Below are 13859 nucleotides of genomic sequence, written 5' to 3' on the forward strand. Positions count from 1 at the left end.
TAAAGTAAACAAATAATGCCCTGAAAAGTTGTTTATTTTTCTATCTGTTTTCTGCTATAACTCTCATAAATACCTTTATGTGTCAAAGTTTCATGCCAATAATACTAAAGTGAGAATAATGTTTCCACTTTTTAAAGTAAAGTTACAATGATCTATCAAGTGTTTTAAAATTCAGATTCTCATCCAAAAACATAATATTTATTTTAGAATAGTACCTACTCCTTTCCCCCAGCAGGTGGGTGGTAAAAGATAAGAAGAAAGAGGACATCAAGCATCTATACATATAAGGCACCTTGAATTTTCCTCCTTAATAGTCCTGTTTTTAAATTTTTAAAAAGATTTTGTTTACTTATTTGACATACAGAGATGACAAGTAGGCAGAGAGGCAGGCAGAGAGAGAGAGGAGGAAGCAGGCTCCCTGTTGAGCAGAGAGCCCGATGCGGGACTCGATCCCAGGACCCTGAGATCATGACCTGAGCCGAAGGCAGAGGCTTTAACCCACTGAGCCACCCAGGCACCCCTAGTCCTGTTTTTAATGATGAGCTTGTTATTACTTATGTTTGGCAGGAAATTTTCATAAATGCTTAGTTCTTCTATGGACAAAATAATTTAGAATAAAATAACCATCACAAGAAATAGCCAGTAACTTATATCATTGTCCTGAATTTAAAGGTGAAAGCATTTATAATCTAAGCACCAAGATACTTGGAAGTTCAAGAAAGTTATTAGCAGAGGAGCCCTTTATAAGTCATGAGTGTCTGCAGGGGCAGGAATGGGTGAGACAGAACTTGTAATGCTAAATACATCTTGGGCAGCAGTGCTCCTGGCTTTGGACAGGATTTGTTATAAGCTTTTCCTCCCAAATCTGTTGCAAAATGTAGTTTCAAGTGCTCCCAGATAGTTATGTCAGTGAGAGTAAATTTCACAGTGGAAAGGCTGTCTGTCTGAGTCCTCTCGGAGTCAGTTATTTCCCCATGAATGGTTCAAATTTATTTTGGGTCAGTCTGAGTAAATGTCGAGCCCTTTTTCACATGGTCAAAGTGAGCTCTTCTGTAGGCACCGCCTATGAAAGTCGGACACCATGGCAAAGTTAGGACAGCTCCTCAGTCCTTTATAGGCAATTCTCAAATCCAAACTCCTCTGAAAACTCAGACTTTGTTTTCACAATTTCATTGATGATATTGTTGGAGCAGACCTGATGTGACTATTCAGAGTTTTAACTCATTCTACTTATTATAAATGTTTGTACATCAAACTGTGGAAGTATTAGTGTTTGATTACAAATCCTTCCCTAGAGCCTGTCAGGAGTGTCCCATAATGTGATATGTGCACAAAAATCAGAACATTTCTGAATTCCCAAATACCTCTGGCTGCAAGGGACTCAGAAAAGGGATCTGGGTCTATATACTACCATTCATATTTGCATTACTACTACTAAGTAATGATATTCTTTTCACAAAACAAGTATTTATTGTATGCCCATTATGTCACTCACTGTGCCAGGAGTGGGATATACAATTATGGGGAAAACATACAATTCCTACTGTCTAGTTGGGGAAACAATCACATGTACAGCTATATAATTATAAAATATATCTCTATCTGTATATCTTTATGTCTTATATATTTAAATATATCAGATACAGTGTTATATGTAATATTGTCTATAGTATATTATATACATATTAAATATATGTTATGTATATAATTTTAGAATGATATAGATAGCCATATGTATGTTAGATATATGATATGTATGTTAGATATATGATATAGATAACCATATGTGTTAGATTGTATGAAAGAAAAGAATAGAGTTCAGGAAAAAATGGGGGAGGGTCTAATAAAGGTTAATGAATCAGACAATATTTGAATGGAAACCTGAAGAGTTATTGGAGTAAACAGGTGAAGGGGATTTAGAGGAAACATGTAGAGGAAACAGGTTGTGCATAGGTATAGGCAAATGTGAAAGGCATAAAGAGACTATTTGCTTAGTACATGGCAAGGGTTAAGAGAATAAGATAAGATGCACTTTAGAAGCAGAAGAATCTAGATTATTTTGAATGGACCATGGGAAAGACAAATGTTATTCTATTTGCTGGGGAGTGATATAATCAAATTTAGTTTTTAAGTTATCATTCTAGGATATCATAGGAATTCTGAGAATGAATTGGAGTTGTACAAAATTGAAAGAAAATAAAAAGCATTTCAGATGAGAGATGATGGAGGAAAGATCAAAGTGAAGGAAGTGAAGATGAAGAGAAAGAGATGGAGTCAAAATTTAATTTGGAGAGAAGACAGGCAAGGCTTAGTAATGGATTGGCCACAAAAGTTAAGGGAGAGTCTTGCTGTTTTCTGAGTGAATGGAGGTGTCACTTGCCAAAACAAAGAAGACTGGAAGAGGTGGGTATATTTTGTGGGCTGGGATGAGGGGAGAGAAGAGTTCCATTTTAGACACATGAAGTTTGTGATGTTCAAGTGAACATCCACGTGGACACATCAAGTAGACGTTGGGATACACAGATCTGGAGCTGAGATATAAATTGGGGGGCTGTTAACTTGGGAGTTATAATACAGATGGACTTAAATCATAAGAATGGATGAGGATACTTAAAGAATGAAGACAGAGAAGAAGGTCAGAGGGTAACATTCAGGCTTGTTGGGGAATTTTAACATTTAAAAATCAGGCAGAAGTGGAAAAATCAACAATGTGGAATAAGAAGGAGTGACTAGACCGGTAGGAGAGGAACCTGGTGAGTGTGGTATCAAAAAATCCAGGAGAAAAGGGTTTTAAGAAGCAAGTGCTCAAGAATGTTGAATGCTGCAAAAAAAAAGAAAAAAAAAAAAGGAGAGAAGGGGTCTGAGTGGCTCCTTGGTTTTGACAACAAAGGGTTAATTGTGGCCTTAGCAAAAGCAGTTTCTATAACTGGATTATGGTAGGTCAATCAGTGATGGGGTGGGGTGGGTTTTTCTCTTGTTTTTGTTTTTTTCCAGAAGCTTAGTTGTGAAGGGGAACAGAGAAACAGAGATAAATAGAGATAGATACAAGGGCAAAGAGATTATTCAAAAGAAAGTCTGAACACAGAAGGGGAATAGTGAGGGGATAGAAGATGCTGAGATGCTCAGGAAAGAAGGGATCGAAGGAGTTGAGGCCACTGCTTACTCTGTGTCAGGGTACTAGGGTATTATACGTACATGAACCCACTTTAATCCTTACAACACCACTAGAACTAAGTATCACAGTTGTAACACCTGATTCCATTCCAAATGGCTAGGAAGTCCAGTGAGAATAGCTCCAGGCTTACTCATGTCTACTAGGAATGTCTTCGAAGTTCAAAGGAAAGTGCCCATGTTTCTATCTTGCTCCCCTTGGTTGCCTCCAGTCCCTGCCAACTTTGCTCTGAACGGGGGCTCACAGAGTCCTTCTTCTCTTAGTCTATTTCTGTCTCATTCTCATTTCCATGTCATCCTCTGCCCTCTCCCTCAGTCCTGACTTTTTGTCACTGTACTACTTTTACTTATTTTAGTAAGTTCTCTTTGAATTGGGAAGCATCCATAAAGTTCAACAATGCATCCATAAAGTTCAACAAAAGGTAATATTGATCACTTCCTATAGCACATCTTGCTTGGATTTATTCACATAATTAAATGACTATTGTGTGCTAAATACTATACTATACAGTGGTGAACAAACAGATACGGGGCTTATATTCTAATGTGTTTGTATGTATGGAGGAGTGCAAATGCTTGGTGAGTGAACCAATAAATTATTTTAAAAAGATAATTTCAGGTTATGATGAATTCTATGGATAAAATAATCCAGAGTAATGGGATGGGGAATTGAGTGTTTCCTTTAGATTGGGATGTCAGGATAGTTCTGAATACCATGCAAAAAGACCTCTTTCCACAGGGGATCAAGATGGAAACAAAGAGAACCCACCTTGACCTACTAGGGAGAATTTATAAAAATCAAAGAAGTGAAGGGGAAGTTCCGGAATGTGGTGTAGCAACCTACTCCCATTTCCCAGTCAAAGATGCAGAGGACAGTTACCTAGTCTGTTCAAGGCTCTTTGACTCAAAAGGGATAACATTATGATTCCAAGCTCTGACTAATTATTTCCTGAATAAAAGCACCTGTTCTAAGCCTACAGTATATCCGAGGAAGCCTTGAACAGACTAACTTACCGGGCTCTGTAAGTGAGGCTATTACCAAAATAAGCATCTTTGGATGAAATGATTTATGTGCAAAGATACTGTGAATCTTTTGGAGACAGTGGGCAATGTCAAATCAAGACTTTCACTGCCACAGCATGCTATCATTGTGAAATGTCGGTTTTTTTTTTTTTAGACAGGTCTTAAAATTCTGCCAAAGGCCACTTAGTCTTTCCCTTCTCTTCTAGGAAGGAATGTGCCTAAATTTTCCCAGAAAAATGGGTGTTCCCTTCAGAGAAATAGATTGCTCAACCTTGCTCAGTGACAGCCAACTACAGAAAAATCACAATCATTAAGGCAGGGTTTTTCTTTCTTTTTTATACCCTACCAAAATTATTTAATAGAAATTCAAGACTCCACATGGTGGTCTGAGCTTCACAATTGCAGAAAAGGATCTAGAAGTTGCTGTTGTTTGACTGGTTTGACATTCCTCCAAAATACCTACCAGATACCCGGGGTGTACTGGAAGTTATATAACTACAGAGCATGACTTTGTAAAGTATGGGGGAGGTGCTTCTTCTGATTCATCTTTTATCTTGCAAACAGTTTAGGGGACTATAATGGATAGTATATAAAGCCAAGAAATAGCCTACCTATTTTAAAAGAGCAAAGGGAATGAAATGATCATTACATGGTTAGAAAATAAGATTTATGAGAAAGGATTAAAGAAGTTGGGAGAATGAATAGAAACCTGAAGATATCAGAGGTCAGATTGGTGCCTGTTACTATTTCTTCCCCATTCCTGAGCTGGACCTCAGAGTCACCTGAAAATCCTCTGGAGTACCTCAAGGAATCTCTGTAAGCTCTTCTTCCTACCTCTGTTCCTCCTTCTTCTGGTGTCCTCCTCCCTTTCTCTCCCATCTCTTCTTGCCTGGTTTATTTCCCCTACCAACACCTTTAGTTAATTGTCTTACAAAACTATTGTTTCCTGGCTCTCTGCCCTTTTCGTAAGAACCATTTGCTATTCCCATCTAGTGGCTAACTAAAGATGACCCTTCACGTTGGTTTCTGGCACATGGTTTTGCTTACTAAATGCTTTTTGAATCAAATATTTATAACAGTATCTTTGCCACGGCTATCTTATGTGAGTCTGGTCCTTTGTGAATGAGTGACACACACACAGAGAAAATAGCAGGTCTGTATATACACAGCAATTCCCAGCTGCTTGGTTTTCCCATTCCAGCTCCCACCTGTGAAGATCTTTAGAATAACATCAGTTTTCTCAGGCTGGTATATTGGTTGGGACAGGCCAACTGCTACGACACAGAATGTCAAACCTGCGAAGTTCAAAATTTGGATTGGAAATCCAAAATAAACGTTTGTCACTCATATGAGGCTGGCTGGCTGGCTAAGGTTTTATGGGGCTGCTCTCCTCCGAATAGCAATGCGGGCTTTAGATCCTCTTCTTGATCCTTGGACTTCTCCATTCAGTGGGTACAAGGGGGAAAAAAGAGAGAACTGTGTATGTGAGGCCCGGAAGTAGTATAGAAGTATTCATATACAGTTCACTCTATTCATAGTTCATTGACCAACACCCAGTCACAGGCTGGATCCAACTGGAAAAGTGGCTATGACATGTCACCCAGCAGTGTATTGGAAAGAAAAGAAAAATCATTTGGTGAACAACTAACTATTGTTGGCACAGATGCCATGAATGAGCTTCTATTTCTTTCTTTTTTTTTTTTTTTTAAAGATTTTATTTATTTATTTGACAGAGATCACAAGTAGGCAGAGAGGCAGACAGAGAGAGAGAGGGAGGGAAGCAGGCTCCCCGCTGAGCAGAGACCCGGATGCGGGGCTTGATCCGAGGACCCCGGGATCATGAACTGAGCCAAAGGTAGAGGCTTTAACCCAGTGAGCCATCCAGGCGCCCCATTCTATTTCTATTAATCAAATGACTCTAACTAAAGGGTTAACATAAAGTATGGCCGCCATAAAGCGTACATACAAAATCTTCAAAGAATCTTACCTTTGGGAGACCATTATATTTTGACATACAGGGTTAAAGAAATGAAGTCAAACACATGAAATCATACTGAAGGTTAAAATATACATGGTTGATATACCAGAATGGTGACCCTGCCAATATATTAAATGTTTCTCATGCAAAACCATTAGGAATATTATAGTGTCCACTGAAGACAATTCATTCACACCTTTGCCATTTTTGCAGGGTATCGGACCCTTTCCCATTTCTCTCATTTTCATATTTATTTTAATATTTTCAAAAAAAGAAAAGCCCTTTTGTGTGATCTGCTTATGTGTGTTATCACAAAAGAATGACTGAACTTATAAAGGAGTGAGAAAGAAAGAACGGGGCAGGGAGGACAAATCACACTTAGTATATAAACATGTTCACACTTTTTTTAATGATTCTTTTAGTGCTGTTTTTTTAAACAATGGAGCCTATTAAATTTTGAGATTTTTCTCTCAACTATGAAAAATATAAACAAGCAGAATTTTATTTCAGTGTTTGTTTGGGCATCAGGTTTAATTATTTTTCTTTTCTTTTGGTTATACCAGCTTATCCCTCTGTCTATCAGCATTAGTTCTCCCTCATACAGGAGTACTCTGGGCTTCTGGTGGAGCACATATTAAAAATAATGAAAGAACAAGCAATTTACAAACATCAAAACCTGGAGGAAGTTTGGGAAGAAGAGCAGAGCTTGGAGAGAATAAGTAGAAAGCAGGGCTATCAACCAGATTAAAGATCAAAGAACCCAACTTCTTCCTAAAACATTCAACATTATAAAATACCATCATGGGAATTCTATGACTCATTCAAATGGCATTGTTGAGTGTGAGGATAGAAGCGACAGGAAGGCCTTGGAGCAGAACAACAAGTGGCCTACACCAGTAGTCTAGCAGATTTTATTCTGAAAATTCTGTTTATATTAAAGAAACTAGAGCTTACTATCTTTCCGTATAGTCATTCTTCCTTCCTTTCCTCTTATACAGAGCACCTTCCAATATGAGATACACACTGCAAAGACAGTGTCCAATCAATACATCTTTGAAGGAACATCAATTAACATTGCCCAGCAGTTCAAGAACCTCAAGGCTGACTAACCTTCTCAAAGGAGACCAAACAGCTCCTGTGTCTGGAGGCAATGGCCTGAGGCAGCCTGGACACCTGGGAACAAAGCAGAGAGCCATCCTTGGAAGCTCTGAGCCACATCTCCCATGTGTCTGGATGGGAGATTAAATTGCCTTACAAGGAAAGTAAGTGCCCAGGGAGATGTGTTGGGTGAGTCCCATCTCTTGCTTACCTTCTACCTTGCAATCTCATTCATCTAGTCAAAGTTTATTGAGTTATAAATATGCAATACAATCAAGGCAATTGAATGATGTGTGAGACACAACCCTGATTTTTTAGGAATATACAGTAACTATAATATAAGATGGACAGGGCCATCTGAAAGGTACAGTCAGGAACTCTGGGTGTGGATAGGTCTCCCGGTGAAACTACAGAAGTTTCAGGGAGGAATCTGTATATTTGAACTGGGCTTAAAAATCTCAAACTTGCAGGCACATTAGGGTCTGACCTTTTACCTTTGTGCATGATTAATTTATTTGACAACCTGTTCTGTAAGTTACAGAGTTATAGCATATTTGCCTGTAGTAGAACCAGATCTACAAAAACCTTTTGGTACTCAGAAGCACTACCATGTATGAAGGCCTCTTAAGGAATCTTAGGAATCACTAATTCAAATTCCCCTGTCTCTTACAGTAAGTAGAATGACTTCTGTGAACCCAAAGGGTCAAATATTTAAGGCATATCTGATTCTACTGCCCCTGTGCAAATCTGCTTTATGAAAGGAAAAGGAAAGGGAAACCCAGGGTCACAAATGGTTAGAGGAGATTTGAATAAAACATGGTCAGAAAACTCATTTTAAGATGTCTTATGTTAGGCTAAATGATTTGTTTTCCTGTGTATTTATATGAAAAAATAAGTATTTGCTTACCATAAGTATTTGTAAATAAATATGCTCAATAAATTAATCTCTGGTCTATTTCAGGAAAATGGTTGGAGATTTAAGTATCTGAGACCTAACTAAGTTGCTCCCTTTTACCGTCAACAAGTTAGATTAGTCTCTCATTCAGAAGGAGCAAGGATATAGTTATTTCCCACTGAGTCAGCTCAAAGTGCTTAGAGCCTTTTCCTCCAAGGAGCCAGGGTGCTATTCACGGAAGTCCTAGTACTGGCTGGCCAAGCTCTGCTTCAGGAAATCAAAATGTGTTGGCCCTGACTTCAGTCTTTATTCATCTCACTTAAGCCTAGAAGGTTCTTTAGTTCCCTTTGACATTTGCGAACTAGATCCATAGCCACATTTCCATGGTTAATTTAGCAGTAGCTGATTTGGAAAGTTTCTTAAGTGTGACATCACATTATACATATTTTTCTAATTTAAAATGGCTAACAGAAAAATTATAGACTGGCAATAATGGAAAAAATCAGATGCCTAGGACCTTAAAATACTTTTTAGCTTTAAGGTCTGGGAATCTTCATAATGCATAGGATTACTTTTTCTTCATGCCTTCCTCACTCCTAGCCCAATTCTCTTTTTGGAGAGATTTTTAAAGACTAAAAGCTGAGTGTTTCAATGTCTGTCACCATTTTATCTGCATTTTCACAAGCGTTTCAGCAATCATGTGAGTCATCTCTTCCTCACCTCCCACAAATAGCGTGGGTTAAATAGAGCCATGGGAATTTTTTTTAAAAAGTAGTAATTCTGACTCTGGAATCTAAAAAGACATCGCTTACATTAAAAGCACACACACGGGGCACCTGGGTGGCTCAGTGGGTTAAGCCGCTGCCTTTGGCTCAGGTCATGATCTCAGGGTCCTGGGATCGAGTCCCGCATCGGGCTCTCTGCTCAGCAGGGAGCCTGCTTCTCTCTCTCTCTCTCTCTCTGCCTGCCTCTCCATCTACTTGTGATTTCTCTCTGTCAAATAAATAAATAAAATCTTTAAAAAAAAAAAAAAAAGCACACACACAGAGTGAACAACCTACCAATGCAGCTGCCTATGAATGTTGCATAAGGCAGATGCCAGTGATTTGTGTTTTGGGTGTTATTCCTGATATTCGGCTGTTTTGGAAGCAATGTTTGAAATCAGAGTGTGTTGGGGAACTGACCTCATTACAACATATGTGCTGAATCACTGTCCTACAACTCTTGTACCCAAGGCACAGGGCAGACATTACATTGTCAATGCACTGTCCTGGAAATGTGTGCCAGTAAAAATCTTGGCAAGGCTTGTGGGACATTTTTACTGTTTTTTCCCATTGTTACATTCATGTGATCAAGAAGATACTTTGTTCTCTGTCTCTGTCTCTCTGTCCTTCTGTCTCTGTCTCTCTTACAATCCCTTTTTCTCTAAACAATCAAATCCTTTTAAAAATCCTTTCGTTGGAAGCTACTGATCTAAAGACTTGCCTCTCTGCATCCCCAGTGTTTTGACTGCCCTCTAGTGGCTGTTTTGAATCATGTTTCCAAAAGAGTTCATCTTTTTGTTTCTTTACCATGTCTCAAGTAAAAACCTGTGGGCTGGGAGTTGTCCTTGACGAATTATGAAGCTTTCGGGTTTGAAAAGAACAAGAAAATAGTGATGAATTTTAATCTCTATTTTGTTTCATCTTTGCAGTTTGAAAACCCCAAACCTCTGAAATGTTAAATAAATTGACCCACCTCTGTGTAACCTCCGTCAATGAATGCCATAGTGTAAGAATACTCATTTTTTTGAAGAACAAACTGCTTTTGTCTGCACCACTCAATTTAAGGGAAAACTACTTCTGGAATCCTATCCAAGCTCTTCATACTCTGAATAATTTCTACTGCTACTCTAATTATCAGCCAGGATGCTTATTTGTAATCACCCGCTTTCAATAATTTAAATAGGTAGTTGTTCAGCCAACTATTTTTATTCAAAATGTGACAAAAGCTAAAATTACATGTTGAATTTTATCCAGATGCTGTCTTCTTTTAGGACATGCCAACGGATGCAGAGCAATTGTTCATTTTCTTATAACATGTCAGAAGCACATCTTTACTTCATGAATCTAACCAGCAATCTAAAACACAGTCTGCAATTTATGGATCAGTTCAGTTGCTTACCAGAACCAGCAGGCAGGGCATTCTAAGATTTAATTCAGTCTGCTGAATCATCAAACATAACCACACCCAGGCTGTGTTATTCTTCAGATTTTAGAGATGAGCTTTCACTGTCTTGTCTGAATTTCAGCAAGGGTTTGGCTGTTATATTTGGGCTGTTATATTTATATTTTGGCTGTTATATTTTCCTCCAATTATAAGGGCCAGTTTGAATAAATTTATCAGTATGACTCTCACTACTTAATATTTCTGTAAAGGCCCTTAATCTCTTTGGTCTAAATTTTCTTTTATACTTTTATATACAAAATTCTCAATAAGAACTGAATCAGACAAAGTCCAGATTCCTTAAGAAAAAATTTCTATTGTTTTGATGAATCCCAGAACCTAAGTCAGGTTCGGTGGGGTGAGGAGGTTTGGAGTTGACGACTAAAGAAAGAATTCTTAAGACGTCGTTGGTGCAAAATGGTGGTTTATTAAAGCACGGGGACAGGACCCGTGGGCAGGAAGAGCTGCTGCCCCGGGTTGTGAGGGTAGGCATGTTATATACCTTGCGGTTGGGGGAAGGTGAAGGGAAGGGGTGGGAGGTTTCAACAGAGTTTTCACATGTTAGGGAGGGCCTACAAGGTGCCGGGGGGAGTCCTTGCCCTTATGGCTTGATCAATGTCATCTTTAGGTCAGGCACTAACATCAGGATAGTTGGGAGATTCTTGGTGGGGTATTATGATCCTGCTATCATTTACATTCCCTTCTACCTCAGTCTCTTCCAGTTTATGGTGGGGAGGGAGACATTAGGGCTTCAGGAACTGAGAGTTCTTTGCCTCTGGAAATTTGTGCTATTGATAAGGTAACCTCCCTGTTTAGGTCTCTAGAACATCTGTAGAGCAAGGGAGATTCCTGTTCTGCGGGATTGCGATCCATGCAAGTTAACTATTTATCGTTTTATGGCAGTCAGGGGTGCCTGAGGAATGCTACACATATGGAGGGGAGCGGGTGAAGAGGGGGGGCAAGGCGCCAGCTTTTGCTCTGTCCTCAGCCAGTCTCCTGCTCCCTCATCTGTTTCATTCCTTTTTTTTTTTTTTTTTTTTTTTTTTTAAGTCCAGTAATTATAGCCTTCTAGGCTGGCAAAGGAGGTCTCTCTGAAAAGTCCCAGGGTTGCAAAATTGCAAAATTGAGAAGCTAGGTTAAAGGTTTTTTCTGTTTTGTGAAATTTGCTAGATTTTGCCAAGCCCCTGTTTTTGCACCAAAAAAGTTTCAGGGAAAGCTTGTTGTTATCCTTTGTCTGGGTCCTTGTTCAAAAACTGTCTGTGGAGTAGTTAATTGCTATTAGCGAATGCAAATACAAACAGTTGCCTCAAAACAGCTCGGTAGTCCTTTTGTCAGTTCCCAATGGGCCCCTCGCCAGTTTCTCATTGTGGATTTTCCAAATTTTCATCCCTTTCTTCAAATCCATCCCACAACTCCCCACAGTCACCATCACCAGATTACCTTGGCTCTTGCCTCACAGAGGAAGTAGACTATTTACAAGAGCTCCTTCAAGTTCCTTTCACTCTATAACCTTACCTGCAATTGTGATCCCAGGGGCAGGGTTGGGGTAGGGGGTGCAGAGACTTCCGATTTTCCAGGACCAGTCCCTCCACCTCTACTCTTGTTTCCTCAGAGCTCTTGCTTCACCCTTGTCTCTATGATTTAGGGTCCATCAGAGTCCAAATGACAGGTTCTAGCTCCTTCCTGAACACAGAGGCCACAGGTGGCTCCTTTGACAGAAGCTGCATGTTTTCAGTTATGTGGCCCTGACACCCTGGCTTCAAGGGATTGCATTATGGAGAGGGGCTGCAGCCAAAGGCAGCAGATGTACGGGCCGTAGCCAAAGGCAGCTCAGATGTGAGAGCCAAAACGACATGGTGTCTGAATCCTGGTTGGATTCCTGTTTGCAAGCAATAGGAAATGATTCTGGCTAATTGAACCACACCAGAATCTTTGCTGGAAGGATGTCTGTGGCTCAGATATCTATAGGGACCTAGAAGGCCTGGCTTAGAGAAGAGGTAGAAACCAAGGTGCTCTGAAGAGGTCTACAGTGGGGAGCACAGCAAAAGTTATGCAGGAGGCGCAGCAGGTTTTGCCTGCTGCCTCCACTGCTGCTCCTTTGATGGGAGTGGTCTTCAGCTGTCCCTATACTTGTCTGACTAGCTGAGGCCAAGTGACAGGCTTGCTCCACAGCCAGGCTAGGCAGGGAGAGAAAGAGCGCTGGCCCATTGGCTACTGTGTAGGATGTGGGTTCCATGCCTGGATCTACATGGTAGAAAATTCTCTGAAGGGAGATTGGAGTGTTAATAGGAGTTGGATACTAGACAGTCCAAACTAACAAATGATGATTATAGACAATTCTCTAACACAATGAAAGGCTTTTGTGGAGAACATGAATGTGAGACAGAGAAAGAGAGGAGAAGTAGAAAGCAGTAGAAATGGAGGAGCAATGGCAGAGAGAAGCAAAGATGAGAGAGCCAGAGCCGTTGGGAAGGACAGAAGTTGTGTCATGATAATGGTAAGTCATAAGAGTAGAAGAGGGACTGATGTCCACTCTTGGGGGTGGGGAGACAAATGGTGACCACAGGTGCTGGGTTGCTTGGGACACATGAGCTAGCTCAATTCTGGAAGAGTAGATAGTGTTAACCTAGCTCATAGGCTTTGGAGTCAGAAACTGATGGAGGACCCTGAGATTCATACCCCACCCTAATACTCACCCACTGAGTGATCTTGAACATATTTTTTAACACTACATCCTCACTTTCCTAATCTGGAAAAGTTATATTTACATTATATGGTTGATGTAGCAGCAAAATGACAATACATAAAAGTTCTTATCATAGTTCTTGGTATATTATATGTTAACTATTATTATTATTATTATTTCATATCTCCCATGACTACAAATTCTATTCTATTTTTTAAAAATTTTATTTATTTATTAGAGAGAGAGTGAGCAAGAGAAAAGGAGAGCACAAGTGGGGGGAGGGGCAAAAGCAGACTCCCTACTGAGCAGGGAGCCTGAGGCCAACACTGGGCTCAATCCCAGGATCCTGAGATCAGGACCCTAGAGCCCACTCAGAGGGCGTGGAGAACCCTCGGGGGCAGAGAGGTTAGTGGGACAGGAGCAGAACAAGGGAGAGAGAAAAGGCCAGAGAGGTGATAAGGATGAAGGGGGAAGAGTCTAATTATTCATTTGCTTGGGGGTTACATGAGCCAGAGCCGTTACATGAAACATTGACATGCATAACAAATGCTTAGGGAGTTGAATGAGTTATCTAATTGTAACAAAGAGAGATGTATGGTAGTGTTAGAATAGTGGTCCTTGGTGTCAGGTGGGAGAGTTACGTCGTCATCATCCTAGCTCCAGTTGAACCAGGGTGCACAGGACAGGGAGGGGATGAGGACCCAAGAAGTAGGACTCAATCCAGATTGTGGTGTCTCTCTCCCATTTGAGCATTATGTTATACAACCCAGTACCCATAATGCATGTAGCTCACCCAGTCACCC

The 13859-nt window shown here is 40.1% G+C and overlaps 1 protein-coding gene across 2 annotated transcripts in view; it reads left to right on the forward strand.

Annotated features, from left to right (window-relative positions):
• SCEL (sciellin) overlaps positions 1 to 13859 on the forward strand; it is a 324048-nt gene that overhangs the window by 162214 nt on the left and 147975 nt on the right. For both annotated transcript variants that reach the window (XM_059377692.1, XM_059377693.1), the window contains one exon: positions 7171 to 7434. The gene's annotated coding sequence lies outside the window, so the exon portion shown is untranslated. The remainder of the gene's footprint in view (positions 1 to 7170; positions 7435 to 13859) is intronic.

The sequence above is a fragment of the Mustela nigripes genome, chromosome 15, assembly GCF_022355385.1.
Source record: "Mustela nigripes isolate SB6536 chromosome 15, MUSNIG.SB6536, whole genome shotgun sequence".
NCBI lineage: Eukaryota > Metazoa > Chordata > Mammalia > Carnivora > Mustelidae > Mustela > Mustela nigripes.